General features: G+C 37.4%; 1 protein-coding gene across 2 annotated transcripts in view; it reads right to left on the minus strand.

The window, feature by feature from the left end:
- LOC100869103 (uncharacterized) overlaps nt 1–21,022 on the minus strand; it is a 35,733-nt gene extending 14,711 nt beyond the window's left edge. Inside the window, exon 1 of one of the 2 annotated variants that reach the window (XM_086916472.1) lies at nt 20,821–21,022. The gene's annotated coding sequence lies outside the window, so the exon portion shown is untranslated. The remainder of the gene's footprint in view (nt 1–20,820) is intronic. The other variant, XM_086916473.1, reaches the window with a different exon arrangement.
- Nucleotides 21,023–27,311: the final 6,289 nt, after the last annotated feature.

A 27,311-nucleotide genomic window follows, 5' to 3' on the forward strand; every position in this document is an offset into this window, starting at 1 on the left:
TAATTACAAAATGATCGTAACTATCTCCCGCGTTGAACGTTAACGGTAATTATATCGTTGGCAATATTTTCCAATTTTTCTCGAACGTATCGAGTCGTAAATGAATATACTGTTCGAGTTAGGCGAACAGGTGCGAAACCGCTATACGATCGGGAAATACATCGACAATATATATATAAATATACATATATAGTTACAGTGAACGTAACTCTCCTCTTCCATAACTTCACGCAATTATTTATAAATCGGATGATCGTCACCTCCAACGTATGAAAATATTCTTATATGGTTAAATATTCGCAAGAGGAAAAAAAAACTTGTTTTCAATCTTCGACATCTTGTAACAGGATTTCGAGGATTCCGTCACGGTTTAAGGAGGCGGATAATTTTTCGATGTACGTGGGAAAAACACGTGCTAAAATAAAGAATTTTACTGGTCTCGAAAAGAAAAGCGATCCAAAACGACCATCTGTATTTAAACTTCGATGCATTATAATGTAAGCATAAAATCGAGAGAATTCTAATGTATCGAATATAAAAATTTCCTTATTTTTCATAATACGTTTAAACTAATTATTATATTTGTAACGATAACAATTGTATATATACGAATAAGCTAATCGTACTAAAAATATATCGATATCGAAATAATTTCGAAAATATTTCAACTTCCAGTCTTGGATGATTATCCTAACGTAACTTCATAAATGAAAATAATTTTTACGATTTTGAATATTCAAATTCAAATAGCTCTTCCACTACTAGTGGCGTGTGATGTTAGGATTGTCAACAAAGAGTTTGAAGTGGAGATAGGCAGTCCTAACGAAGGACTCCTCTTGCTCCTCAGCCGTCCCGCGCGACTACTTTTCAGTAGGAAACATTATCCGAAGTTGTTCTTTCAACGAAACATATAAGTAAGAGTGTGACCGAGGCACGTGACGAGGCAACATTCTACGTCAATAATCCGAGGAAAAAGAAATTTCTACGAATAATAGGGAATTTATCAAGATTTTCCTGCCCTACACAACATTCGCTTACGTTAATAACAAGACATGCTTTTCACAGCTTCGTCCTCTTGTGTCAATAACAGACACGAGTAGTAACAGGACAACGGCGTAATACAATTTTCCCGACCGACCTTCTAGTACGTTCTGCGTCGAAACATCGTTAAGCAGGTTGGTCCGTTTTGGAAACACATGGAACGGTAAACACGTGCTGAACGATTCAACGATTAAAAAAATGATCTGTTGTTTTCATATTCGAACGCGTGCACGTATACCTGTGCGCAACAAATATTCGTGTATTGCCAGACAATTGCCTCTATCTCCATTCGAACAAATTGTGAAAAATGACCAGTTGATGAAAATTTTCCACGATGTGAATAAACAGGTGTGCGCATGCTTCGCGTGTATCCACCATGTTGCACGGACTAATCGCCTCGCCTTTCAACAACTGATCGATGTTCTAAATTAGGGATTATAATCGTAATCGATGTACGGAACTTTTTCAACTTTTTTTTTCTACTCCACGTTCCTACTTGCGTAACAAAATTCGAAATTCGAAATCGGATGGCAACCGTTGCCGCGTTACGTCAATTTTTTTCGACCGAAAATTCGATCTACGCGATAATTCGTAAAATAAGCACGTTACAGTTGAAACAAACGTCCAAGTTGGCGAAATTTATTACATCCACACGGCATAGACGCCAGCGACTACTACGTAATTCGCGCGTAATGCGTTAGAAGAAAGACACGGTGAAAGTATAATTTAACGCACTGGTGAATACGTATACACAATTGAAAGTTCCAATAAGGGTTCTCGAAAATGGATTCGTTCGAATTGTCGATCGGTATTGGAATTTTTATTCAATTACCGATAATATCGGTAATTTTAATACAGTTATCTCAATCGTTGCTGCTTATCGCATTTAATAGTATCTTTTATCTCGATCAAGAATGAAATAAGACGATTGTGAATAATAAATAGAATTGAAAATTTTCCTAATCTAACACGTCGAATAATCGGAACGAGAGGATCAAATGGATTACACAGATTGCACGGAGAAGAAACGCGTTAAGCGAGTTTACGAAATTTCGTTAACCGTTAAATAAAAGGATTACAAGGATGGACGAGGATGGAGCGTAAAAGTTGGTACACGGTTTGCTGAATTTCGAGCCCAAGGTTCTTGGTCTTCAACGGACTCGGCCGGACCTCGCTAATCGCCTGTTTTTGCCCGCTTAACTTATCTTATCTCCGGAAATTACGAGCTTCCAACGGAAGTCTTGCGGTCGGTCTAGCGGTAGAAAACGTTGGCCAAGAATCGAATTCTCGTGTTTAGAAGTCGTTATAAAATTTCACCTTTCCTTCGAAATTCGAAATTTCGAACGTTCGTTGCAATTAATAAATAAGCTTACTTCGTGCGATGTGCGTTTTTACCAAGTTTTTATCCTCTGAAACGAAAAGGAGGATAATTATTTCGAAGGGAGAGAAAAAGACTTATATAGAATAAGATTTCATTCGTCGCTCGTTACTTCGAATGGAACACTCGGTGGCTCGACTCATCGGCGAGGAATGGGACCACCATTGCCCGCTTTCAGCCGTAGAAACTGGAGTGTTGTTAAACAGGGGATAATCGCAGTCACTTAAAGTCAATGCTGTGCAAAAAGATGGCAGGTGTTGCTTTTACAATGGAACAAAAATAGAACGCTTGGATTGCCATACAATGACATTCAACAATTACGTAACACTTGTTTCATCAAGTGTTACTGTATAACCAATAATTGCTCACCGATACCAATAATATATATATATATGAACGAAACATAAGGAATCCTGTAAAACAACGAAATATCGTATCACACATTTTTTAAACATAAAAAAAAAAAAAAATGGTTTAGAATACGCATAAAAATGGCACGTGCGTGCATGTGTGACTTTTCAAGGTCTCTTTTTATTGAAACCTCTTTGGAATAAAATGTGTGAGATTGAATTTTTTTTTTTCTTCTTCTTCCTCTAAAATTATCTTGTCGTCCAATTTAATGTTCCGGCTTGTTCCATGAAAAGCATCGATTGTCGCGCTATTTCTAAAAGTATTCTTTAACGACTTATATAACTTAACGATCCTCTCTCGAACGAGTTGTTTCTATGAATATTTATAGGAGAACAAGTGTACCGAAATATCTTCCAGAGTAGAGATATTTATTAAAATAAGATAATAATGCGGTATAAAGAGATATTAATTTCGATATATGAAATCGACGCTTCTATTCACGTATTCGCGAATGGAAAACGAGAGAGAAAAAAAAAAAGAAAAGACACTTATGATATCATCGTTTAAAATCGAATCACAATGAACCGTGTAACTACACAGAGATAACATTTTTTTTTCTTTTTTTTTTCTTTTTTTTTTTTATCAAACTCTAACTTCTTCTCTGGAATTTTTTCAAATCCAGAGTTTCCTTTTCGAAGATTAGCAAAAAAAAATCAATGTTTATCGAGAATATCCGGCCTGATGATTAATTCGATCAAATCGATCAGCAGCTTATCTTTCGAACGAGAAAAAAAATATTTCAATCGATAACGATACATATATATATATATACATACATACATATCCTATATTCATATAGTATTTTTAACCAACAAGTAAAAAGACGTAATTTAATTGTTTACAATCCAATTTATTGTATTCGATCGAAAGGAAAGAAAATTGATAATTGATAAGATAGGAGAAAAATATGACAATTGCCTCCCTCGTCGAGGAAAATCATTGATGGAACTAGTTCGATGTAACGATGACGATGATAACAATAATAATGATAATTAAAAAAAGGAAAAAAAAGAGGGGGGGAGATCTATCGAAACAAAGTTAATGGAAAAGTTCAATTGACCGTTATTGGCATAAGTAACGCTGGATTTTGAAAATGCAAGAGTTAATTGCATATTCAAACGAGTCGTTATACGTAATACGATAATCCAAAGAGGGAGGGAGGGAGAGGGGGGAGAGGGGGAGAGAGGGGGGAGGGGGAGAGAGGGGGGGAGGGGGAGAGAGAGGGGGGAGGGAGGGAGGGAGGGAGGGAGGGAGGGAGGGAGAGAGGGAGGGAGAGAGAGAGAGAGAGAGAGAGAGAGAGAGAGAGAGAGAGAGAGAGAGAGAGAGAGAGAGAGAGAGAGAGAGAGAGAGAGAGAGAGAGAGAGAGAGAGAGAGAGAGAGAGAGAGAGAGAGAGAGAGAGAGAGAGAGAGAGAGAGAGAGGTATATTTGCACATAGATTATCCAAGTTTCGAATTTATCATCATTCGAATAATTCGAATTGCTTCAGTTCGCGATAATAATTTAACGAATCGGGATGGGAGAACAAGATTTCAATTTAGAAATTTCCAACCGTTTTTTACGACCGTTTCCTTCTCCCATTTAAACTTGTATATATTGTTCATTAACGCCGTTCGTTAATTCAGCGCAATAATTGAATTCGTGTAATTGTTATTGCGTTATGGATAAAAAATACACGGCGAAATGTTATTCGAAGACCATCACCTTTCGCCGAGGGCTCGATATATATAATTGCGAGTCGAGAAATCAATTTGCCAAGATTTTCATCCTCGGCAATCTTCGAATGTATTTTTAAAAACAACAGCAACGTCGATCTCTAAATAACAATTATTTATCTTATCGCTATCGATAAGAAATCGACCTGTAATTTTTTTTAACGAAGAAACAAAAACACTTTGTTAATCATCCTTCGCAGAAATATCCTTATCCTTATTGCATTATCATCGGAGAGATTGAAAAGAAGAAGAAGAAGAAAAATCACTCTCGCGTGAGTCGTGTTCACAGAAGAGTTTGTCAACGCGTGTTCAAAAGTTGCCTTCATCTTATTCGTTCGATTATTTGCACGTTTCTTGAAATATCACGATCACACGTGAACACACGGTCGTGCAAGAAACGTGAATAACGCTTTATTACGCGTTGACTGAAGATTGATCGAGAAGAGAGAAAAAAAAAAGAAAGAAAAAAAATGGATTCGAGAGAATATAATCATCAAGAGTTGTCTTGCATCCTTTCGCGGGGGGAAAAAAACCTCTGCAATTATCAATTCCAATCTTCCATTTTACAAAATGTATACTTTGCATTCTTGATTACCTCGCTTAATTATATCATACGTATGCTAATTACACGTTGAATAAGATCGATAACATTTTTATACACTTGTAATATCGAATACCCTCCCTCGACAATTTTATACCATCTGTTTCTATCGCAATTCTCGTTGTTACAATTTAATTATTGCTCCAATTCGTCGTTTCGTTATCGTTATGGTTAGGCTGGTCAAAAATTAAAAATTTACAGCGAGCGATAACCCACGACAACAACACCTTGCCTCGTTTCCGAACTGCGTATTTTTCTGTAAAAGCTGTAAAAAACTTGATATTCCCCTCCTATTTTTATTTTTCATTTACGACAAAGGAAAAATACTCTGTCGTCGAGGATGTTTAATCCTCGGTCAAGGATCGACCCGGCCTCGAGAGACCCGTCTTTCTCTTTCCTAAAGTAGCAAGGTCGCGCGGCGTTTATTCCAACGATGGACGATCCATTCCCAATTGTCGGGAATAAGACCACGGCTCCACACCGTGGATAGTTGCGAAACGAAACGCGTAGATGCAAAATTCGGGACGTGCCTCGAATCGAGCGCGCTTGACATTGACGAGAAGGAGGAGTTTTGCTAAGAATCCCCCTTCCTTTTCCAATTGCTTTCACGAGTATCTCTCTTTTTCACAATGTAATCCAGTTTGTGTTACAAAGAATCACGGTATAATTAAGATAAATATTTCTGATAAATCGGCGGATAAATCGTGAAAGGATTAAATGGAAATTAACGATCTGAAAAAACTACGGGAAAAAAAAAGGAAAAATTTACAATCCGGCGTATTACTTTCTCCGAATAAATTGCCTTCGATGGAAAAAGAAATTAAATAATTTTTCGAACCGATAATTTTTCGATCTTGTAAAAAAAAAAAAAAAAAAAAAAAAGAAAAAACTTGGCTAACTATCTCTCTTCTCTTTCGAAACTCGAATAAGGAAGCGAGGAAAGCGAGGAAAAAAAGAAAAAAGAAATCGTGTAATTTTTCGCCGTGATAATTATCTCGTATGAGAGAAGAGAGAGAGAGAGAGAGAGAGAGAGGAAAATATATAAAACACCGACAAAGGAAGAGATGAGACGAAGGGAAATGGAGCGTAGCCCTGCCGCACCGGAACCCTCCCACCATTGTATGTTAAACCGACGATTGCGAGATCTGAAAATTCGCCTTTTCCATCCGCGTCACGAAGAATCTGGTGGACGAAAAAGCGCGAGAGGAACTGGATGGGCGAAACGATGTTTGGATATTGTAGAATTATCGCGAGAGCTATTTCTTCCCCCTCCCTGAAACTCGACGCACGATCGATATTTATATAATATATCGTCAGACGCGATGGAAAAAAAAAAAAAAAAAAAAGGAAAAAAAGTGACGAGTGCAAAATGCACAAGCAACTAGTCGAGCGTCATTGTACCCGGCTGAAAGGCCGTTGACACTGTGCTACAACTTTCGCCTGACACTTTCATACGGTGCAGAGGAAAAAAATGTTTCCACCAAGGAGAGAGAGAGAGAGAGAGAGCAAATCGTATCCTTCGAGGATGATGCGAAAATGCTCGTAAAAAAAACGAACGAGCAAAACCGTGCGTTGAAAAATCGTGGCAAGGAAGGTTTATGACTTCCATAAGTTAATCGCGATGAATTGATTCCACGCTGAAAACCTTAAAATTCGTTCGAAGAGCGAACACACCACGGTACGCTGTGCACGATTTTCCTTCCTTCCTTCCTTCCTTCTTTCCTTTTTAAAAACTTTCCAATTAAATCCAAAAAAAACTCGAAATACGAAAAATTACGATACAAGAGCGCATCGAGGAGCCGTATTAATGATACATCTGCTCGGTTAAACGTGACTAATTGGTGAACCACGCGAGCCGGTGGTATTTCGAGCTTCCGACTTTCCGAGAACACGCGTATTTCGCGCTCTCGGTTTCACGACGATCTCGCTTGCCGTCGGCAGTCAAATTGACGATCGCGTCGGAGAACCAACTCTGACGCCCCCTCTTCGATCAATCGATTAAACGAATTAAACGAAGAATCCCTGAGCGGAGAGAGAGAGAGAGAGAGAGAGAGAGAGGGAGGGAGGGAGGGAGGGAGGGAGGGAGGGAGGGAGGGCACGAATCTTCTCAAGGAAGGAAGTTAAGGGATCCCTGCCTCGAGACGACGTTCTCACGACGGAGAGGCATCGCTATCTCGCCGCGGATCCTAATTGCAATCTCTTACTAGCTCGCCTACGAGTAACCGCAGCCATTTAAACTTGTGTCGTTATATCGCGTAGACAGATAGCTCGCGTAGAGGCTGCCTCGAAACGGATGTAGGAAATACTATTTTTCTTCTCTAATAGAGACACGAGATATCAGAGAACTTTTGGTTATTTTCGAATCGAATCGCTGTTTCCGTATAATTTGAGAAGGAATTCGTTAACGGCATCGATTAAAATGCTAATTGACGAGATGTTTTTGTTGGTTTTCTGTTTCTTTTTTTTTTTTTTTCTTTTTTTTTTAAACGAGTTCTAATCAGATTCCAATCTATTAGACGGGTTTTTTTTTGTTCCTAATTCCTAAACACGATTTTATAAATAGCCCGAGTACAACATCACTTTCCTCTTTCTCTTTCTCCCTTCCACTTACTTTCCAGTTATTTAATTAAACGTGGACTTACGCGTGTTCGATTTACATAGCACGTAACGCTTCCCCGCCTTTGTTCAGGATCATCATCGAGGCTTTATTAGGCTCGAATTACGAAATAGTAACTTTTAACTCGTAACAATAAGTGCTAGGATCCCCTTGTTAAGAATTACGCGTAACTTTCTCCATTATTACGCGGATCTATCTCATATCGAAGATCAAAATACACGGATTACGTAATACTCGGCGAGAATTTTTCAATAATACGCGCCGGGCAAAGTTTCGCGATTCACCGAAGGAATCGATAACACGGTGAAAAATATTCCGTCAAATAATTCCCACGCGTACACAATATCGCAATAAGGCTAACCACAGACTATTAAAACTTATCTTTCGGATGTTATTACTTATTACGTATTTTTCCTAACTCCGGCAATAAAATTGTCGACAATAAAACAAAAAAACAACTATAAAGATAAGAGTTGTTAAACGCGACGAAAGAAAGAAAGAGAGAAAGAAAGAAAAACGTTAAACGCATAGAACGATTGGTTGAACTTGAAAAAGATCTTTCAGCAAGGAACAAGTCGGTACGAAAATTTTTTACGAAAATTACGTTCACGAGGATATTCGTTTAGTTTCGAACCATCGCCATTTTTCGCAAAAATCGATCTCGAGTGCCCTCGATTCGAAAAAACGCGCCACAACCGGCCGTATAAAAGGAGGAGTCGCTCCGACGATAAAAAGAAAAAAAGAAAAAAAAAAAAAAAAAATCAAGAACACTTTCTACAGCGTCTGCTCCAGTTACAATCGTGGGTATGTATGTGGTTATAAAGCGATCAAGGTGCAACATCAATTTGAATCGTTAGGGAGGGAGTATAAGAGAAAAAAGAGAGAGAGAGAGAAAAAGTAAATCAACGTTCTCGACGCCGTTTCTCCTCGCGCTTCGATACGATTTTTTTTTAACGTAGGTCGAGGATGTGGAGAATTTTAATTGGTTTAAAACGTTGCTCAAAGCGTATAATTTGACGATGTAAATTTGTCTCGAGAGATTTGAATAAAAGGCGAAGGTGATACACTCTGCTCGGCCTCGGCCGGAGATCGTTCAAGATCGTTTCCTGTAAGATTTCTCTTCCTGTAATCGTTCGTCTCAGATCTCAGACAAGGTGAGATTCACGGACGAGGTGACCGGGAGGGAGGAGAGTGCTTTTTACAAAGTAGTTTTTGCCGATTCTTTTTTCCCTCCTCCTTTTTTCTTCCTCTTCTTCTCGAAAAGAATCTCCTCCTGAATTTCTCCGAATCCCTCTCCACTTTCTTGCTTTCTATCTTTGGAAAAAGAAGTGGAATTCTAAAAAGAATTACATTACAAGATTCGAAAGCAAGAACGAACGGACGATATCGTATATTATTTATAATCCTTCGAAATAAATAACAATACGAAGAAAAAGAATTAAATTTTCGAGCAGCAAGTTTATGCACGATTTATAAAAACAATTCGTACCTTTTTCGATGTTTCAATCGAGGGAGACGAGAGGATTCGCGAAGGAATTGGAATTTAAGCGTAAACCACCGGTTGAAAGTATCTAATGGCCGAGCGAAAGAAAGAAGGAAATTTGTCCCCCAGCCTTGAACCCTCCACCACGGGGGAACAGGTGGACGGAGGCGGTGTTCCGTGACGAGAGGGGCCGAGAGAGATTGAAACCGTCAAGTATGTCACGCGACTACACACCGCGGCCACACCGTTTCACGCCATTTATATCGTGGCGCAATTGTGCACCAATCCACGCGTCGTGAGACGGCGTTCGCTCGTGGCGTGCACCGTGCGCATCAGCTTTTATTGATGTTATTAATACGGGAGCCCGGTTCAAAGGAGCTCCACACCACACAGATAAATTTTTCGCAGCAATGGCGCGCGAAAAATGGACAGGACCAAGCTTTGATCCGAACGGGTTTAAAAAAAAGCTTCGATCGAAATTTGGCATTGGATCGATTAATTTCATGGAACGTACGACATTTCGTGTGAAAAGGTGAAAATGGGAGGGGAAAAAAATTTTCAGATTTTTGAAAGGAAAAGATCCGAAAAAATAAAATTGGCATTGGATCGATAAATTTTATCTTGAAAAGTCAAAAAATCGTAACGAAAATGAGAAGAAAGATTTTTCAGATTTTTGAAAGGAAAAGATCCGAAAAAATCGTGAAAAAATAAAATTGGCATTGGATCGATAAATTTTATCTTGAAAAGTCAAAAAATCGTAACGAAAATGAGAAGAAAGATTTTTCAGATTTTTGAAAGGAAAAGATCCGAAAAAATCGTAAAAAAATAAAATTGGCATTGGATCGATAAATTTTATCTTTGAAAAATCGTAATGGAACGTACGTGATTCTTCGAGCAATGGTGAAAATAGGGAGGAAAAAAAATTTTCAGATTTTTGAAAAAAGATGAAATCGATCCGAAAATCGTGAAAAAATAAAATTGGCATCGGATCGATAAATTTTATCTTGATGAAAAAATCGTGACGGAATTTTGTGTAAAGGGGAGGGAAAAGATTTTCAGATTTTCGAAAGAAGACGAAATCGTGGACGATGACGTAGTAAGAATAAAAATTTGATGGAAAAAAAAAATATAAAATAAAATAAAATTGATACTGGATCGATAAATTTTATCACAATGGAAGTACGATAAAGTTTTCGATCGAAACGGTGAAAGGGCGTTTTCGAAAAAACGGAGAGAAAGAAACACGCGGCTTTCTTTTCTTTTATAGAAGTTTCTCTAATAAGAGATGCGCGTTTTCGGCGATAGCCTGATGCGCTGTGCATCAACAAGGGACAGGGAAACGCATTAAGACTCGTGACCAAACTCTCTTAATCTTTTTCCGGTTGGCGCGCGCCTAAGAAAGCGCGTCCCTCTCCTTCGCGCTTTTCACACCTGACAGGAAGGTACGATTAAAAGTTTTGTCGCCTCGAACCAATCTGTATTCAATCTGTGCTTCCTGTCCGCTCCTTCGCTTCGTGAAAGGGTTGATATCGTATCATCGTCCATCGGAAAATCTGATTCTGATTTTTCGAAATCGAAAAGCCTCGAGAAATTCCATTTCCTTTCGATCTCTTCCTCGAATTCTTCTACTTTTATTTGGGAAAAGCATATATCGAATATTTGATCTAACGCGAGTTAAACCCATAGATATATCTTCTATAAAATGAGTATAAATGCTTACTTAATTTCCAATCGATTAGAATTCGATTTCTTTTTTTTTGTAAATGCAAATGGCGTTTTTGCTTTACTTTTTTCCAAAAAGTTCCTCGTTCGTTACAAATTTAAATTATTCAGAGTTACGATTATAGTTAATATTTTTCCGTTCGAGGTAAAACGGGTACATTAGAAAGTTTCGTTTGGAACTGGAATAAAAATATTCTTTATAAAACCGTGACGATCGCGTGAATCGTTTTTAACGGTGTTCTGAACAAGAGACGAAGAAATCGACTTCGATTCGAAGGAAAATCTTCGATGAAAATAGCGAGATAAATTTCTACGCGCAAAAGATTAAGTGTATTTTTCCTTGAGAAAAAAAAAAAAAAAAAAAAAGAAACGATGAGAAATGATTTTTGTGACACTTGGACAATTTAATCGTTAAAATAAAATTTCCTTCCACTCATTTCGAACACAACGTCTCTCTCTTAAGAGAATACGAGTGGCGAGGGGATCGTAAAAAAATTTTATCGATCGATCCCGTTAGGCGCGAGATAAGACGCGAGATAAGATCTGCTGGAAGAAACAAACCAGCCAAATGAATCGCGAAAAAATTTATACGCCTTCTTCCCGCGCGTTTCTATTTCGATATCGAGGAAAAAAATTACAAAAAAAATTACGAGAAATGCAATTTCGTTGTTAATAGAGCTTGGCTAAAACTTCATTAAAAATTAAATTAAAAACAATCTGATACAATCTCGCTCAATTGCAATTAGGGTTGAAATTTCAAAAAACGGCATCGTTCTTTAATCTATCGCTCGATCTTGATTCTCTCTTCTCTCGTATTCATTCGCTATCTTATTGGAACGAATAAAGTACTTATATGTGATACTTTTCCAGAAAAAGTAGACGAGCGAGTTTCTCGATCGATCGACGAGAGACAAAGGGAAAAACGATCGAGCACAATTAAAGGAATCGCGGCCCTTTCGAAATCGTTCGAGAATACAATGAGAGAGAATAAATACGGAAGAATAGCGGATGTTTTTCGCTCGTTTCGCCGATTGAGCTTTCCGCCCTTCCAAATAACGGATTCGAAAATTCTATTCCGCCTATTACGAAATACCGTGGAAACGGTATTTCTGTGTCGAGCCGGATTCCACCATCAATTTTCCCCAAGCTAATTTGGATTTCATGGAGGGGCATAAAAGATGCACGGGGAGACGACGTTGATGGCAGTTCGACTTGCGGCGCGGCGAGCGAGTGGTTAACCGATGAAAATTCAGCATTAACATCGTTTGAAAGCCGTGGGAACGTTTTTCCCCGCATCACCAGCATAGTAAAAATCCCAATTTTCCCGAGGATGCTTGCTTTCGATTTCCATCATCGAGATCATCGAGTGACAGACCGCGTACGTGCATAATTCGCGCATGCGCGTAGGTGAACACGCGCATGCGCATGTTTACTTACGCGCCCAGAATTACCTAACCAAGTATTAAACCCATAATACCTTCGATATAAACGAGCGTAATTAAACCGAGGACTGTGAAAATGACATTTCAAAAGGGTTTGGTGATTCCTCACTAAATTGAGCTAAAAAAGAAAAAAAAATTACTATCTTTCTAGAGATATAACACAAATTTTCATTAAACTGTTAATGAGACACGTTAAAACGAAAAATGACACTTCGATACTCTATGACTCGTGTCAACTGACATTTTTCATCTTTTGCGTTCCTTTTTTCTTTTTCTTCTCGATTCCGTAAAGATGTCTCACGAATATATCAACATATCCCAATATATCCGTTACATGCACCCAAGTACACGGTCAAACTAACGTCTAATCGTCCAACCTAACGATCCAACTAACTAACGCGCGATACACAGGGAAAAGCAACAGCAGCGTCTTCGCATAACGATCCCCGTCTTATATATCCCCGCCTGTTAGTCATCGCTGAATCATGATCCAGTGATACACGAGCCACCGAGTCGAAAGCAAAAAAAGACGTGTGGAAGACTTACGATACACGCTGTTAGATACTAACACACCCTACAGTTCGCCCTTTCAAGCGCGCCACTTCCGCGCTTGCGCATTCGCGGTCACGTATCTTTTGTCAACAGGCTCGACAATCGCGCCACCATTTGTACCATCTATCGGGGCCAATAACTTCGCGTCCTCCGATTATTATGGGCCATTTACTTTTATCGTTTCTTCGTCTCTTTCGAATTCCATCGTTTATCTTCGTCACGTCTTGGCACAGGTGGATGGAAAAAAAACAAACGTTCTCGTACTCGATGTTATTCGATTCTACCAGTATATCTAGTTACTTTTCCACAATTTATAAAACGTTTGAAGATAATTCCCCTTCTTCCTTTCGATGGAACAATTACAGAGGCATCCGCGTTCTCTCGAAACTACGATCCATACCGTATAAAAGTAAAAAGGGAAATAACACGTGGCTGGCCTGGTTGAAACAACACGTGTAAAAGTCAAAGCTCGATAAAAATGGTGCGCTCGGCAATTTCAATTTAGCGTCGACTCGTTGGCGGGATGTGAAGGAAGGGAGAGTGGGATGGAAATTGTTATCACCGGCGAGGTCCCTTCGCTGGAATAAATTAACGCGTACGAGGTCGATAGCAAACGGCTTCATCGCGTAATCGAGAAAAATGCGTAATACGACGTCCCGCAGTGCTTCGGCATCTATGCATCTCCCACCTTCTCTCTCTCTCTCTCTCTCTCTCTCGCTCGCTCGCTCTTCGTCCGCTCTACGTCGTTAATGCATAATGCACCCCGATGCATCGCGCGTACACGATCGCCAGCAGACACGATCGTTTTCTCGATCATTAATCGATCGAAGGGGCATTGGATTAAAGGACGGTCGTCGCCGCGGCTGCGCAAATTATGTCCCGCGGCGTAAGGCGATCCCCGAGTCTAGTGATTTTCACCCTACAATGCATATATATATATATATATATATGGATTTTTCACCGCCGGGGGAAAAAAAGAGTTTTAACAGAGTTCTCCCGCTCCACGATTCCTTTGCTACTCTATTTTGAAGGAAACTGGTAGAACTTGAACTTACGTGGATACGGTGGATATCGATGGTAGCGATGGGTTTAAGCGTGTCGCGAATACTTGTTTGAATAAAGATAGATCAGAAAAGTGAGGGTTTGGAGAGGAAAAAATTTCGATTACGTGACGAAAGAATCTGACGAAAGAGAAACATATCGTGATTTTAATGGATTTTAATTTTACTCGAAATTTTAACTCTACTTCATTCGGATTACAATTTGTAATGATCCTTATCGCGTCGATATCTAATAAACTCATCTCGTTGAGAGAATATATTTTATAAATTCGAATTCTCCATTAAATCGAATTATCGTTTCTCGAAATCTCTATGCAAAATTTGACAAAGATTTACAAGAAATTCGGAATATCTTTTTCGTTTGATCCAGAAAGCGCGTATCCAACTCGAGGCCATCACTAGCGGTTACGTACGCGCGCCGTGAAAAGTGGAGCATGAGCGTGTATAGGTGAGGAAAGATCGAAATGTTTGCACGCGATAGAGGGGGGAGAAGAGGAGGAGAGGGTACATCTTAGAGAACCAGTCGAACGGTAACCTCTTTTCTTGTTATTTATCCTTTCCTCCGGTTTTCAACTGGAAATCTCGTTAACCTACTCGACTCGAAAAACGAGTCGACGCCTACGTTCGTATCAATTGCAAACGTCGTTGCATCGTTGTTGCATCGTTCGAGAATCGCACCTGACGACGACGAGCGAACGATAAAACGAGCGTCATTTCGTAAAGTTACGCTTTTAACGCGAGCGAGAGCTAGGGATATTTGATTCGTCCGCGATTGATTATGTAACGATGGACGATAGAAGGCATAACACGTCTTTTCCTCTTGGATGACGTATTGGGATGCGTCACGATTTTTCTTCGACGATAATGTAATATTAAATGTTACTCGAACGAAATTTATCGATCGCAATAAATCTGATTTGTATCATTTTATGATTATAAACAAGCAGTATCATTTAATATATGCTAAGATATTTAATCTGTTGAATTCGAAATTTGTTTTGATATATAATACGTGCTGTTAGAAAGCAATTTCGCGAAGTTAGAACTCTAATTAAATTTTAATGAGCATAGTTACCTCGTAGTATGCAATGAGAAGCAAAAAGAAGTGTCATCGGTATTGCAAAAAAAAAATTTCTCGAACGATTATGTTCGTACGACTATAATTACGAGGCAAACCTGTAAAGTGAATAAAAAAAAAAAAAAAAAACAAGAATCTAATGTTATATATTCAAAGTTCAAGATCTCGAATTATTATGTTGCTTTATATATCTTTAACACGCACGATATATTTCGTCACCGAACGGCGAAAAACTGAACCAACGTACGTACGAGATGAATTTCGTTTACGTTCGTACAAGATTTTATATCGATCGATAATTTCGCAATTTTTCTATCGATATCGACCAGGAAAATTCTTATCGCAATTCGAAATCGCAATTCTTCTCAACTGTCCACTCGCTCGAACCGACGAAACGCACTGAAAATATTAATTCGAACACGTTCCTGCACGACACGTGTGCTTCAAATACATATCGATCCTGCAATAAAATTCTTCCTGCCGCCGGATTAGTCTAGACCCTAGGCCAAATGGCACACTGGACTAATAAAGTAGCAGCGGTGTGAATACGTCACACGTTTCGGTAAAGCCGAACGCCTTGTACCGTTTTTCAACGTTCAAATATTCATCAGGCGTAACGACAGCCCCGATATTTTCTGCGTGGACACCGCGCATGCGTGGTGTTGTAACGGGTGTACATACGCGCGCGCAAGAATCGGCCTTGCGCCATCCTCACGCGCGGCACATTCAAATAAACCGTCCACTTTTCATTTTTACGACACGTTTACGGAAAACGATTATACACCATTATGCGATTATTTTTACCGTATTTTCCATGATTACCGTGTTCCTCTCGATTGTCACGTCCGCGACGAATCCACTTTTCTTCCCAACACCATGTTGCACAAGCCAGGTTGGTAAACATTGAAAATAGGGGAACGGTGTTTCTTCTTCCTTCTTAAGCTTCTTACTTAAATTTTCCAACCGCGAGACCGTGAAAATCGTTTCGCCACGCCATTGATCCTTAGCTAGGCCTGTTCGAATTATATCGCGCAGAACGAAATAATAGGACGCTTTCTTCGTTCGCGAGGCGAGATTGTAAACAGGAAATCGTGAGACCGTGGCCAAAAAGCTTGGCGTGAAAAACCTCTATTAAAGAGAAAGCCGTCGATCGAGCGAAATGCAGATTTATCTACCTCGAAGCAATTATTATTCGATCGTCTCGTTAATTTGTCCTCGCTCGACGATAGGAAGCGAGTCGAGGAGAGGAGGGGGGGTGGGGATTCGAGAGAGGATTCGATTAATCGCTCGTTAGGAAATGACGGATCGTCGATTTTTAGAATCGCTGTTCTCGATTATTTTCCATTCCCCTCTGTGAAAAGAATGGGGGGAAAAAAAATAAAAATCGACAGGGATCGTTTCTCTTCTCAACCCTTTCGTCCCCATTGTTTACAGCGCGGACAAGGAAGAAAAAAAAAAACGGACGAGAGAATTGAATTGGATTAAATCGATCGATAATCGAATTTATCCTTCTTCCGTTTCTTTTTCTTTTTTTTTTTTTTTTACATACTCACAGTATAACTCGTTCAATCGAAGAAGTTGGCTCGACTTATCGCTCGCGAGGAAAAAATTAATTTGAAAACGATCGCCGTATGTATATTCATTCTGTTGAAAACGACTCGATCTATTCGAGCCATTCAATCCCGCTTTAAGACCGTTGATTCTAATTACACTTTTTCTCTTTAAAAGTTAATCAACGTAATTAGAAAATTTTTTAATCGTATTATTATTATTATTTGACGCGTTCAACTCGACACGGTAATCGCGCGCGTTCGTAAACTTGTTATATTTCGAACAGTTGCATATATATATATATATATACATTTACATATTATACGGGAATTTTAATTGCCACTCGCGTAATTGTCTCGCATAGGTGGCTCCGCTGCTAAACTTTTTCTTTTAGCAAACGTTAAGTTTCGACCACGATATTCCTAATTATCCTTTCCATCGAGCGAGCAATTCGATGGATTTTAAACTCGTGCATGAATATTAATGAAATTGACAAAAAAGGAAAAAAAAGAAAAGAAGAAGAAGAAGAAGAAGAAGAATAAGTAAATCGGAAAAATTATCGATGATAATACGCGTCAGTTACATGGCAAATATCGATTTTTAACGATTTCGAAAATCATATTATTTCAAGTATATTTGAAAAATCATCTCTTGATTCACGGGAAAGAAATCGCGACGATATTCGAATAATTCCGCGATTCGTGGAATTCGGTGAAGATTGAAACGTTCTCGTATACGAATTGTCCCGAAGAATGGCGTGTGCGATGTTCGTGCGCGTATCGCGGATAGAATTCGCGGAATCCGACGTATCGAGGTATCGAGCGATAATTTTCGCCAACGGCACAAAGCGGGGGAGAGGGAGGGCGAGGGGGAGGGGGGGACGCTATCGTGTTTCGTTTTCATCGCGTCCTGGCCGGGTGACTAACGCGCCATCTCTCTCCGAGAACGAAACCGTTGGAATTCGAGTGGAATCCCGCGAAGGTAGGAAGAAAATGGCGCTTTTCCGTGGCATACTTCTTTCCCTGCTCATCGAGGAAAAAAAAAAAAAAAAAAATGCGAGTCGGTCTTGGAGGGGAGAGGATTCGATCTTCCGCCCGTTGCGACGAGGCTTGACAGGTTGCAACGGGGAACCGTTACGTTGGCGAGACGAAGCCAAGCACTTACTTACTTACTTACTTACCACGGAGGAAACCACGAAAAAGTTACACGCGCTCACTCGCAGCCGTGCTATGCTCGTAAAGTCAAGTTTACGGTAGACTGACAACGAGATAAGGAGTTTGCACAATAGTTATGCCCGCTATTTCTCGCCAATGGGAGGAAAATATCGGAGAATGCGCGATAAAAGAAAACGTTTTTCTCGATCGACTTTGAAAGAAGAAGATCTTTGTCATCCGTATTCTTCGCGTGTTTTTCTTTTTCTTCTTCTTCCTCTTGTATTATTGTCCAACTCCTTTCGAAGAATTTCCTATCCCATCGTTCGTTGATTATCCTATAATAATCGGCATTGCTGTTACCCGATTTTTACATTCGAGAAATCGAATCACGGTGAAACACGGTAGCGTGTTACACCGTGCGGAATACCGCGACATTCCAAATGGATTTCGATCCACGCCGCTCCCTGCAACCCGGCGATCGCCGCTCGTTAACTTCCGCGGTTAATTACATCACGGCCAATGACGTAAGGCGGGAATCATCTGCATGAAACTCGAATAGGTGGGCGCGCGTGCGCGCCTATGTGCGAAATTATCCCGGAATAATTTTTTCCCTCCAGCACGTAGTGACTCCGTAGGTATAGGTAGGTAGCGATCCTATTGGCTGCACACCGTAACAAATGTATGCGACCATCTCCACCGTTACAATTAGACGATCTATCATCGCGTTTAGGGCTCGTTATTAACCGACGTACGCGTATGTACATCGTGCAACATATTTATGGGTTGGACTGGTCCAGGATGTAACGGCACTTAACAACATTGCGCCTAGGTATCAGGGGACACGTAACAAATACGTGTGTATATAATTTATTAGAGAACACTTTGGATCCCTCGTTTTCTTCAAACGAGACGACGGTCTCCGTCGATAAGGTCGTTCGCGAAATTACGAAATGCGTTCACAAAAACTTCAGAGGCCATCATTCGATTCCCGTTTCAACCGAATGCATCGGGACGGTTAATAACCATCGCTCACGTATCCATTCCTATTCGAGGATTCGTTTTCCCGCGTATAATTCCGAAACATCGTCCATCTTACTTGTGGTTATCAATTACCATCCGACCGGGATCATTCTCGTACGTAATTCGAGCGTTGCACACACACACACACAACACGCGATCCTTTCTTACTTCTGTAATTGCTTTCGTCCGATTCTCACGCGAAATTCGAACGAATCAACGGTTTTACCGACGGTTTTGCTCGCGATGAGAGCGAATAAAGTTCAAGAAGAGGGTGAAGTGTCTGAAGAAATCTTGCGTGGTAAAAAGGTGTATCTTCGATATGCTGTTCTCCATATTCTTTTTTTCATGCGTTTCTTGATTTTCTTAATTTTTTAAAAAAAAAAAAAGGTATCTTCAAAATAACTCGTAATATCCCTATTGGTGAATTAATTCCTATTTCTAGGGACAGATATCGATGCAATATCGTTATGAAAATTTTCAAATGCGAAATATATAATTGGCATAGACACTTTTCCTTTTTTCGATTGCAATACTGTTGCAACACGATCGAATTTCGAATAACTTGTTATTCCGTGGAATAGAAAGTTATTTTAAGTTATTTATTTATTGTTTTTTTTTAAAAAAGATTCGAAAAATTTTCAATTCGCTTCCTCGAATCTCGATTATCCGAAAAGTGGATAATCCAACTATACACTTAACGTTGTTTACTATCTTAATCAACAAGTGTTGTTTCAATTCTTTAAAATCTATCCGGATCGGGAAATCTAAGCCTTCCTCGTGTTGGCCAATCGCCAATATCATAATGCTGATCGCACGAATATAGATAAGAAAAGAAAATATTTGCTCGACAGTGATTCCTCTAACAACACCGGCATCTCATCGAGATTAATTTATAAACGAGAGGGATCGAGAGATTATGGAATGTCTCGAGGAATAATTTTCTTTCTCTATAAAAGATGAAACTTCTTTTTTTTTTTTTTTTTTTTCGAGAATTTATCACGAGTTGGACAATGGAACGGCTTATTAACATGTTCCACGCACGGAGATAATATCGAAACGATAGCATCGAGGTTGCGCGGGGGTTAGAAAATTTTCTGCAAAATTTTCTAACAAAATGCGCGGAAACAAAACACCATCGTTCGAGGACATCGAGAGTTTCGATATCAATCACAATAAAGAAGAAACAATGAGGTATTACGTCATATTGTTATTCGATGGAACAGCATCCCCTGCTTATAGTTAATAGGATTAAAATTAAACAAGAGAAATAGAAAATCAAGTTGTCAAACGACACAAATTAAATTTATATCTTTTCGTTAGTTTTTATAAATTTGACGTCGAACGATTAGATTAAATTCGAAATCTCAATCAAACTAATCTCATTCAAATTCCCAAAATTAACATAATTATCTTATAAAATTATTCTATTCAGATAATTATTACATAAAGTACAGACAAATGATCGAAGATACAAAAATCATGACGTTTATATATTTCTAATTTTAAGTTTAATATTATTATTAGATTTCTGATAATAAACCGCATCGTTGGTATCGTTAATATTGATATCATTATCTATCTGCGATACTTTCCTACTATCTCTACTAATTTATAAATCGCTAATCCGATTGTTATTAACTCAATTTTATTAAATATATCTCATACAATTTACCATATCTAATCTCTAATTATATTTTATGCAATTCTTATCGTATTGTGCATATTTTTATTTCCGAATATCAGTATAACCTTTATTTTACATGAAATTATTTGATCAAATCGTATAATAATCTTGCGAGAAATTCATGGCGAATAATATTCAAAATATCAACACAAGGGAATACACACTGCGTATACACCAAAAACAAATACAAACGTCTCGGTCAATTTACTCGGTTAAACGTACTACGAAAACATACCGTGTCTCATTCGACGAAAATTCATCCTTACAAACGCCACGGCTCGGTCGCGATAAATTACGAATAAAATCGCCTACCTTGTATCTTGTCGCACGCTTTCGATCCTAACCTCTCTCGCGTACCAATTGTTCGTCAATCACGTTCGATCACTGGAAATTCGACAACACCTTTGTAACACCTCGAAAGCGAGAAGGACGCTTTCGTTCGTGAAATGAAATCGTTGGGGGAAAGCAAACGTTTCGACGACACACATGCACGGGCGGTCGTAGACGAACTGACACGAGTGTGCCGCTGGCTCGCGACGTAAGCGTCCGACTACAGACGGCGCCTAACTACTCGCCACGGGATTGGTCGACGGCCGACCACCTTGCACGTATATACACTCCATACACCTGGCTAAATTGCGCGAACGTTCGTGTGCGTTTCTGCGGCCAGGAACAATAGAGGCGGAACTGGTACCGAGAGTATCTTTTTTTTCCTTTTCTTTTCTTTTCTTTTTTTTTTTTTCGGAACGAATGAATGAGATGCGTTCGCTCGATGCTGCTGGCAGACTCGCCGTGTGTCTCTTCGCCCCGTGCGCTCCTGTACATACGATGGACTAGTGCACGATGAAGCGTAGAGACAATCTTGCGCCGGGGAAACTAAACGCTTACACACTTGCCTCGTTTTCGTAGCGTATATCTTCAAGCAATTCAACGGGAGGATCTTCTTGTTTCAAAAACCGTGCCAGCTGTTCCACGTATTAGGAGGTATTAAAAAGAATCGTATATAGAAATACAAATTTTTTGAAACAATACCGAAGATTTCTACCTCGGCCGGCCATTTTAGTAGGCAGGCCCGTTAAGAAGGGTCATTAATAACAGATGCGCGTCCCTGCCATAAATAAGTTTTAAATTCATTGTTTCGAACATTCTTCCAAATCTATTCTTCTAGAATTCTTAATTTCTCTTTCTACCTGTCTGTCTAAGTTTCTTTAACTAAGCTCTTTGCTAAGCTCCCTTTTGTTATTGTTAACTTCCGCTCCTTCGAAATTTCGTCGAAAGTACGTATACAATTTAACTCGAAAGAAAGAAAAAAAAAAAAAGAAATGCACACTGTATGCAAATAGATATACGGGAATTCCTCGAAAGAAAGCTCATAACGTTACATCATTACCCCCAGAATTTTGTAAGGCGACATAAAAGAATAACAACTTTCCCTGTCCATCGTTTGTAATTTGGTGAAAGCGTACGACATTTCTTCCACCTGTACACCTCCATTCAATTTCAAACTCGTCTATTAGACACGTTTTCGTTGCAAATAAATCGTTTCATTTAATTAATTAAAACGTTCCATCTAGCATTGCGGACTAAAATTTTCATTTTAGTTCTCTCTCTCTCTCTCTCTCTCTCGAAAACTTCGAAAACTTTCTCCCGTTTCTAAAAAGAAAGAAAAAGAAGAAGAAGAAGAAAAAAAAAGTACAAGAGAAAATATTTTACTCGTCTCTCTGAGAACACAGCCTCTCGAACCATCGCGGAACGAAAGTTCGCGCAATTCGAATTTTTCTTTTTTCATTATTTCATCGATTCTTCTTCCGTATCTTTCGATGACTGCGCCCACGATCGATTTTGTCGCTGATGCGTTCACCTGCGCGCTCGTTAATACTCGTATTATTGCAAAACCACGAAATCGCCGCGAAACGGATGAGCCGCGTGCGGAATATCACGCGAGGGCATTGCACGTAGAAACGATAACGGTTATACGCGCTGAATGTTAATGCAGTATAGAAGACCAAGCGATTTGTTCGCAAAATGCCGATTCGCTCATTTTCTGGATTACTTATTCGTTCGTTGTTTGCGCGTTATTAATACAAAAAAAAAAAAAAAAAAAAGAAAAAGAAAAAGATGTATCATCTAAGAAAATACATCCAGTTATTATATCCATTTAATATTTTATCAACGATTTTAGAAAGTTTTTATCTCCAAGATTTATCTTGTGAAATGGAAGGGAAAAATAATATGTTTTTTTAATATATTTTTAACAAGTATGATACAAATATCGTAGAATCTCTTTTATTAACACTTTTTATGCGTTATCGAGGTTGTACTAGATTTGTATTGGAAAAAAAAAAAAAAAAAAGAAATTAATCAGCATGAAATATCGAGCACGACAAACATTTTGTCATTCTTGTAATATATTTACGTATTTCTTTCTTTTTTTTTTTTTTTTTTTTGGTTTATTTATAAAATACACTTGTATAAAATAGCCGACAAGTTTTGCGCTTGATATTAATTACAATTATATACAAAAATAGACGATTGCGTGGAAACTGTCATAATTATGCAAGAGTTCGCAACTTTGCTTATAAATTGCACAGGATAAGAAGAGGAGGTAAAGCAATTAAGGAGGAAGAAAAAATCCTTGAATTTTTTTACCCATTTTTTTAATCGTAATTGATTAATCATCATTTAATAAAACATCTTCAAATTGCGTGAAATTATTCGCAAAGAATTATTTCCAACTAAGAAAGTGAGCAAGTTCTTAATTCGCTAGAAATTTATTATCTTTAAAAATTTCACGAGGAAGAACAACGCACAACGTGAAAATAAACCTCCTCCTCCTCCTCCTCCTCCTCCCCCCTCCAAAAAAGCAAACTTTTAAAAACGTATCGTGGAAAAAGAAAAAACGTGTATTTTCATAATCATTGTTTCTAAAAAATCTATCTTATCTCGAAAGAAAAAATGCCATCTATTTTCTTTTTTTTTTTTTGTAATCAACGCAACAATAAACAAAGCATACTTTCCTTATCAATCCCCCCCCCCTCCGCCCCTCCCTCTCTGCAATAATCATCTATAAATAAATATATATCGAGACGAAAGATATCTTCCGATGTGCACGGATAATTGATATGAAAATATAATTACTCGTCCAACAATAATTACAATTACGACGATCGAGTCAGTTTGGTGAATGTGCAACAAACTGATAAAGCTTCGTCCTTTGTTTTCGTCGGAACATTCGATGAATGCTTTTTACGAAAAAAAAAAAAAAAAAAAAAAAAAATTTCATTCGAAATTAATTTATTTTTTTTTTTTTACTTTTTAGATTAATAATTTTAATTGAAAGATTTTCTTTTTTAGAATTTACAAATTATCAATATATAATTAAATTTGTTATTTTAGTTTATCCTTTATATTTAATACTTTTTATAAGAATATTAATTGAATTAAATCGTACACCCTTCGATTTAATTACAATTACGACGGTCGAGTCAGTTTGGTGCAGTGCAACAAACTGATAAAGCTTCGTCCTTTTTTTTCGTCGGAACATTCGATGAATACTTTTTACGAAAAAAAAAAAAAAAAAAAAATTCTTCCACACACAAAATTCGTCAACTTGAACAACGCGATTGCAAATTGTTCGATAACAACGCACGCGCCCCAATCTTTTTCGTAATGCATGCACGTAGTAGAGTAGAACGAGAAAAAAAAAAAAAAAAAAATAAAAAACGGAATATCTCCGGAAGGAATACGAATAAAAAAAGAGCGAGAAAGATTGGTGCACAGTAACCTCGCGAGTAATCGAGTTGACCCCGATCAGCCAAATTGGAAGGTCACTGTGAATCGTTATATACTTATCCTTGATGGCCATTCGTCGTCATCCATTCCTTGGAAAAACGAAATTTTTCAAATAAGATTGAATCCATCGTGTCAACAAGAATGGAAAATCTCGAAAATCGGATCAGACAAATTGGAATTGACACGCGTGGAACCAGATAAACATCCGCGTAATGGTAATGATATTACAAGGAAAGATAGGTAAGATGGCGTGAGCTGTTAATAACCTAAAATCGTGATAAATTTAATTCGACAAACCTCAGTTTCAGGAAATGTAATTAAAACGCGATAACTATTTTGATCTGTGATGCGTTTCAGAAATAAAATTCCTCGGAAATCTTGTTAAAAAAAAGAAAAATGCTCGAAGGAAGAATAAGAATAAGTGTTATCTGACGATAAATTATGGAAAGTGATTATGAGAAGAAATATAGGAACAAACTCGTTGTTTCAAACTTGAAAAACTCGCGCGTTTTCTTTAATCGATATTTAAATTTGATTTGACGGAAGAAGAATAATAACACAAGATTGTTTCACGTGTTATTTTTCAACTCTGTTAGAATTATATAACGAACAATCTACGATATAATCTGATAGGATAATTAAGATAATTGGGATCGTGACGAGAAACAGATTTAATATTCAGATTTAATAATCTTATAAATTATTGTGCAAACGATTTTTAAAAAAAAAACGATCGATAATTAATGGATATTAAAATTATATTATTTTTACGAAGAATCTAATGGTGTTACCTCGCTGCATTACCGACACAAGGATACTTTGTACAGTGTTGCCACAACAACAAGCCGAGAAGGGTTACCGATGGAAAAAAAATTTTTTTGTTTGAATATCGTGATGAAGGCTTGGATTAAAAAGTATAAAAAGTGGATAAACATGTGAGTCAGAAATAAATAAACAATCATCTACGTGTGTGTATATAATTTAATTCCGTATAATGCAAACAATGTAAATCAACGTAGTTCAAACATCTTCCGCCTCTTCTTATCGCATCTTGCAATCTTTTTTCTATGAATAAAAATCGATTGAATGAAGCTTGGCACCGAAATCTTATTGCTCTTAATTCAATTTCAAAAAAATTGCACTCATTCTGAAGAATTATATAATAAATAAAAAAAAAACGGCATTTTAAAATATATAAATTGAATAACGTCACGGAATATATTATTGCAAGAATTATATAATTCTTGGAGGAAAGATTTAAATTATTCTAGAAATTGGGAGAAATTTACCGACTGTTTTTTACAGAACACGATACGATTTTCGAGAAATAATGTACTTAAATAGCTGGGTACACAAGATGAGATAATGAAATGAATTTATATTTCATAAATTTCTACTCTTGGATGCTGTAAGGATGCTTCTATTATATTTATATTCGTATTATAATCGTATATTTATTCACGTAGGAAACACGAGGAAAAGATAATTTTATAAATGATGACTGAATCGAATCGAAACTTTAAATCAGGAGAGAATTTAAAATTTTTTTGCAAGGTAATATAGAATAAAAATAGGCTACTACTTGTTTTCGAATAATAATATCGATTTTTACAAATTTTGTTCACTCTCTTAATTAAACGAAATCATATCGCATGAGATGATCAGAAAACTTTTCATTTCGAAATTTTCTTACGTATGAGAGGCTCGGTGAAAGTAGTGCACTACTCAGTGAAAGTCAAATCTTTGCCATTTTTGATTCTTCGAATTATACGAAACGGAAGTTTAATTTGTAATTTAAAAAAAAAGAAAAAAAAATGGCATCGAAACGACGATTGATGATTGGTTGAAAAATCTTTTTGATTTCCTTTTGATTCGAATCGTGCAAATGAATAACGTGATTTGCACTTTTGTACACATTGCACATTATTTCAAATTGAAAGAGATGCATTATTACGCCATGTTTAGATATTAACGCATTAGAAATTGCTATACTGACCGCGAGAACTTATAGAGTGACTAAATCAGAGGTTAGTATATAGTTAAGACTATATTTGTAATAATCATCTAAGATATTACATCATACGGAATATTAAAGAAATAAATAACGCGTTAGCTAAATGTCCATTAGCTTACATTAACAGGCTGATTTTAAAAATAGATAATCATACTAATTTTAGAATACTTTGTTTTAATCCTAAAATTGTGAACTATAAATATCGATAAGTATAGATATAACATTAATTTGCTATCGATAATAAATGAAAATGATTAAAAAATTCCTATTCTTTTTTATTTAAAATTATTATTGAGAATGTTAATTATTTATAGATTATTTCATAAGTAAGTTTTTGATTTGTATTGTACAAAATATCATTGATATTGATGAAATGAATAAAATACATTACGATATAATTTTTCAATAATAAATAAAATATATGTTTTAAAATATCGCTGTATTTTAAAGTAATTAATTATATTAAAAATTCATTCAGCTTGTATGCTCAATGCTATGAAACAGTGAATGAAAATTATTGTCATTCTAATAATGATAAACAATCTTTTTCACAAGTTGAATATTTTCCCGCGTTTAAAGTTACACGCGTATTAAAATTAATCTGGCACGAGACGATATGCAAGAACTGGTTTACATCCGGTGGTACTCCATTTGCTTATCCTTAAACGATAAAGTTATACGATACTCATATATGAAGTCTATTCTAAAATGGATTATCTTTGACTTTCACTCCTGTATCATGGATAAGAGCAACTATCTTTTTTTACGGCTAGTTTCCTTACGATTAACGTTCGAAAAGATGCTACTATTATAAATTAATATATTTATGAAAATTAATATTTCTCCGTAGAATCCATGTTTCCACTTTAAAATAATGGAATAATCAATAAACACAAAGGGAAGAAATAGAAAAGGAAAAAAATAAAAAAAGAAAAACGAAAGGAAAACGAAAACAAGGGAAGAAATGGCAAAAGACGGGAATCGCGGGCAAAGCAAA

Source organism: Apis florea, unplaced genomic scaffold (genome assembly GCF_048593485.1).
Source record: "Apis florea isolate Af1SG1 unplaced genomic scaffold, ASM4859348v1 contig_3802_pilon, whole genome shotgun sequence".
In the NCBI taxonomy this organism is placed as follows: Eukaryota; Metazoa; Arthropoda; class Insecta; order Hymenoptera; family Apidae; genus Apis; species Apis florea.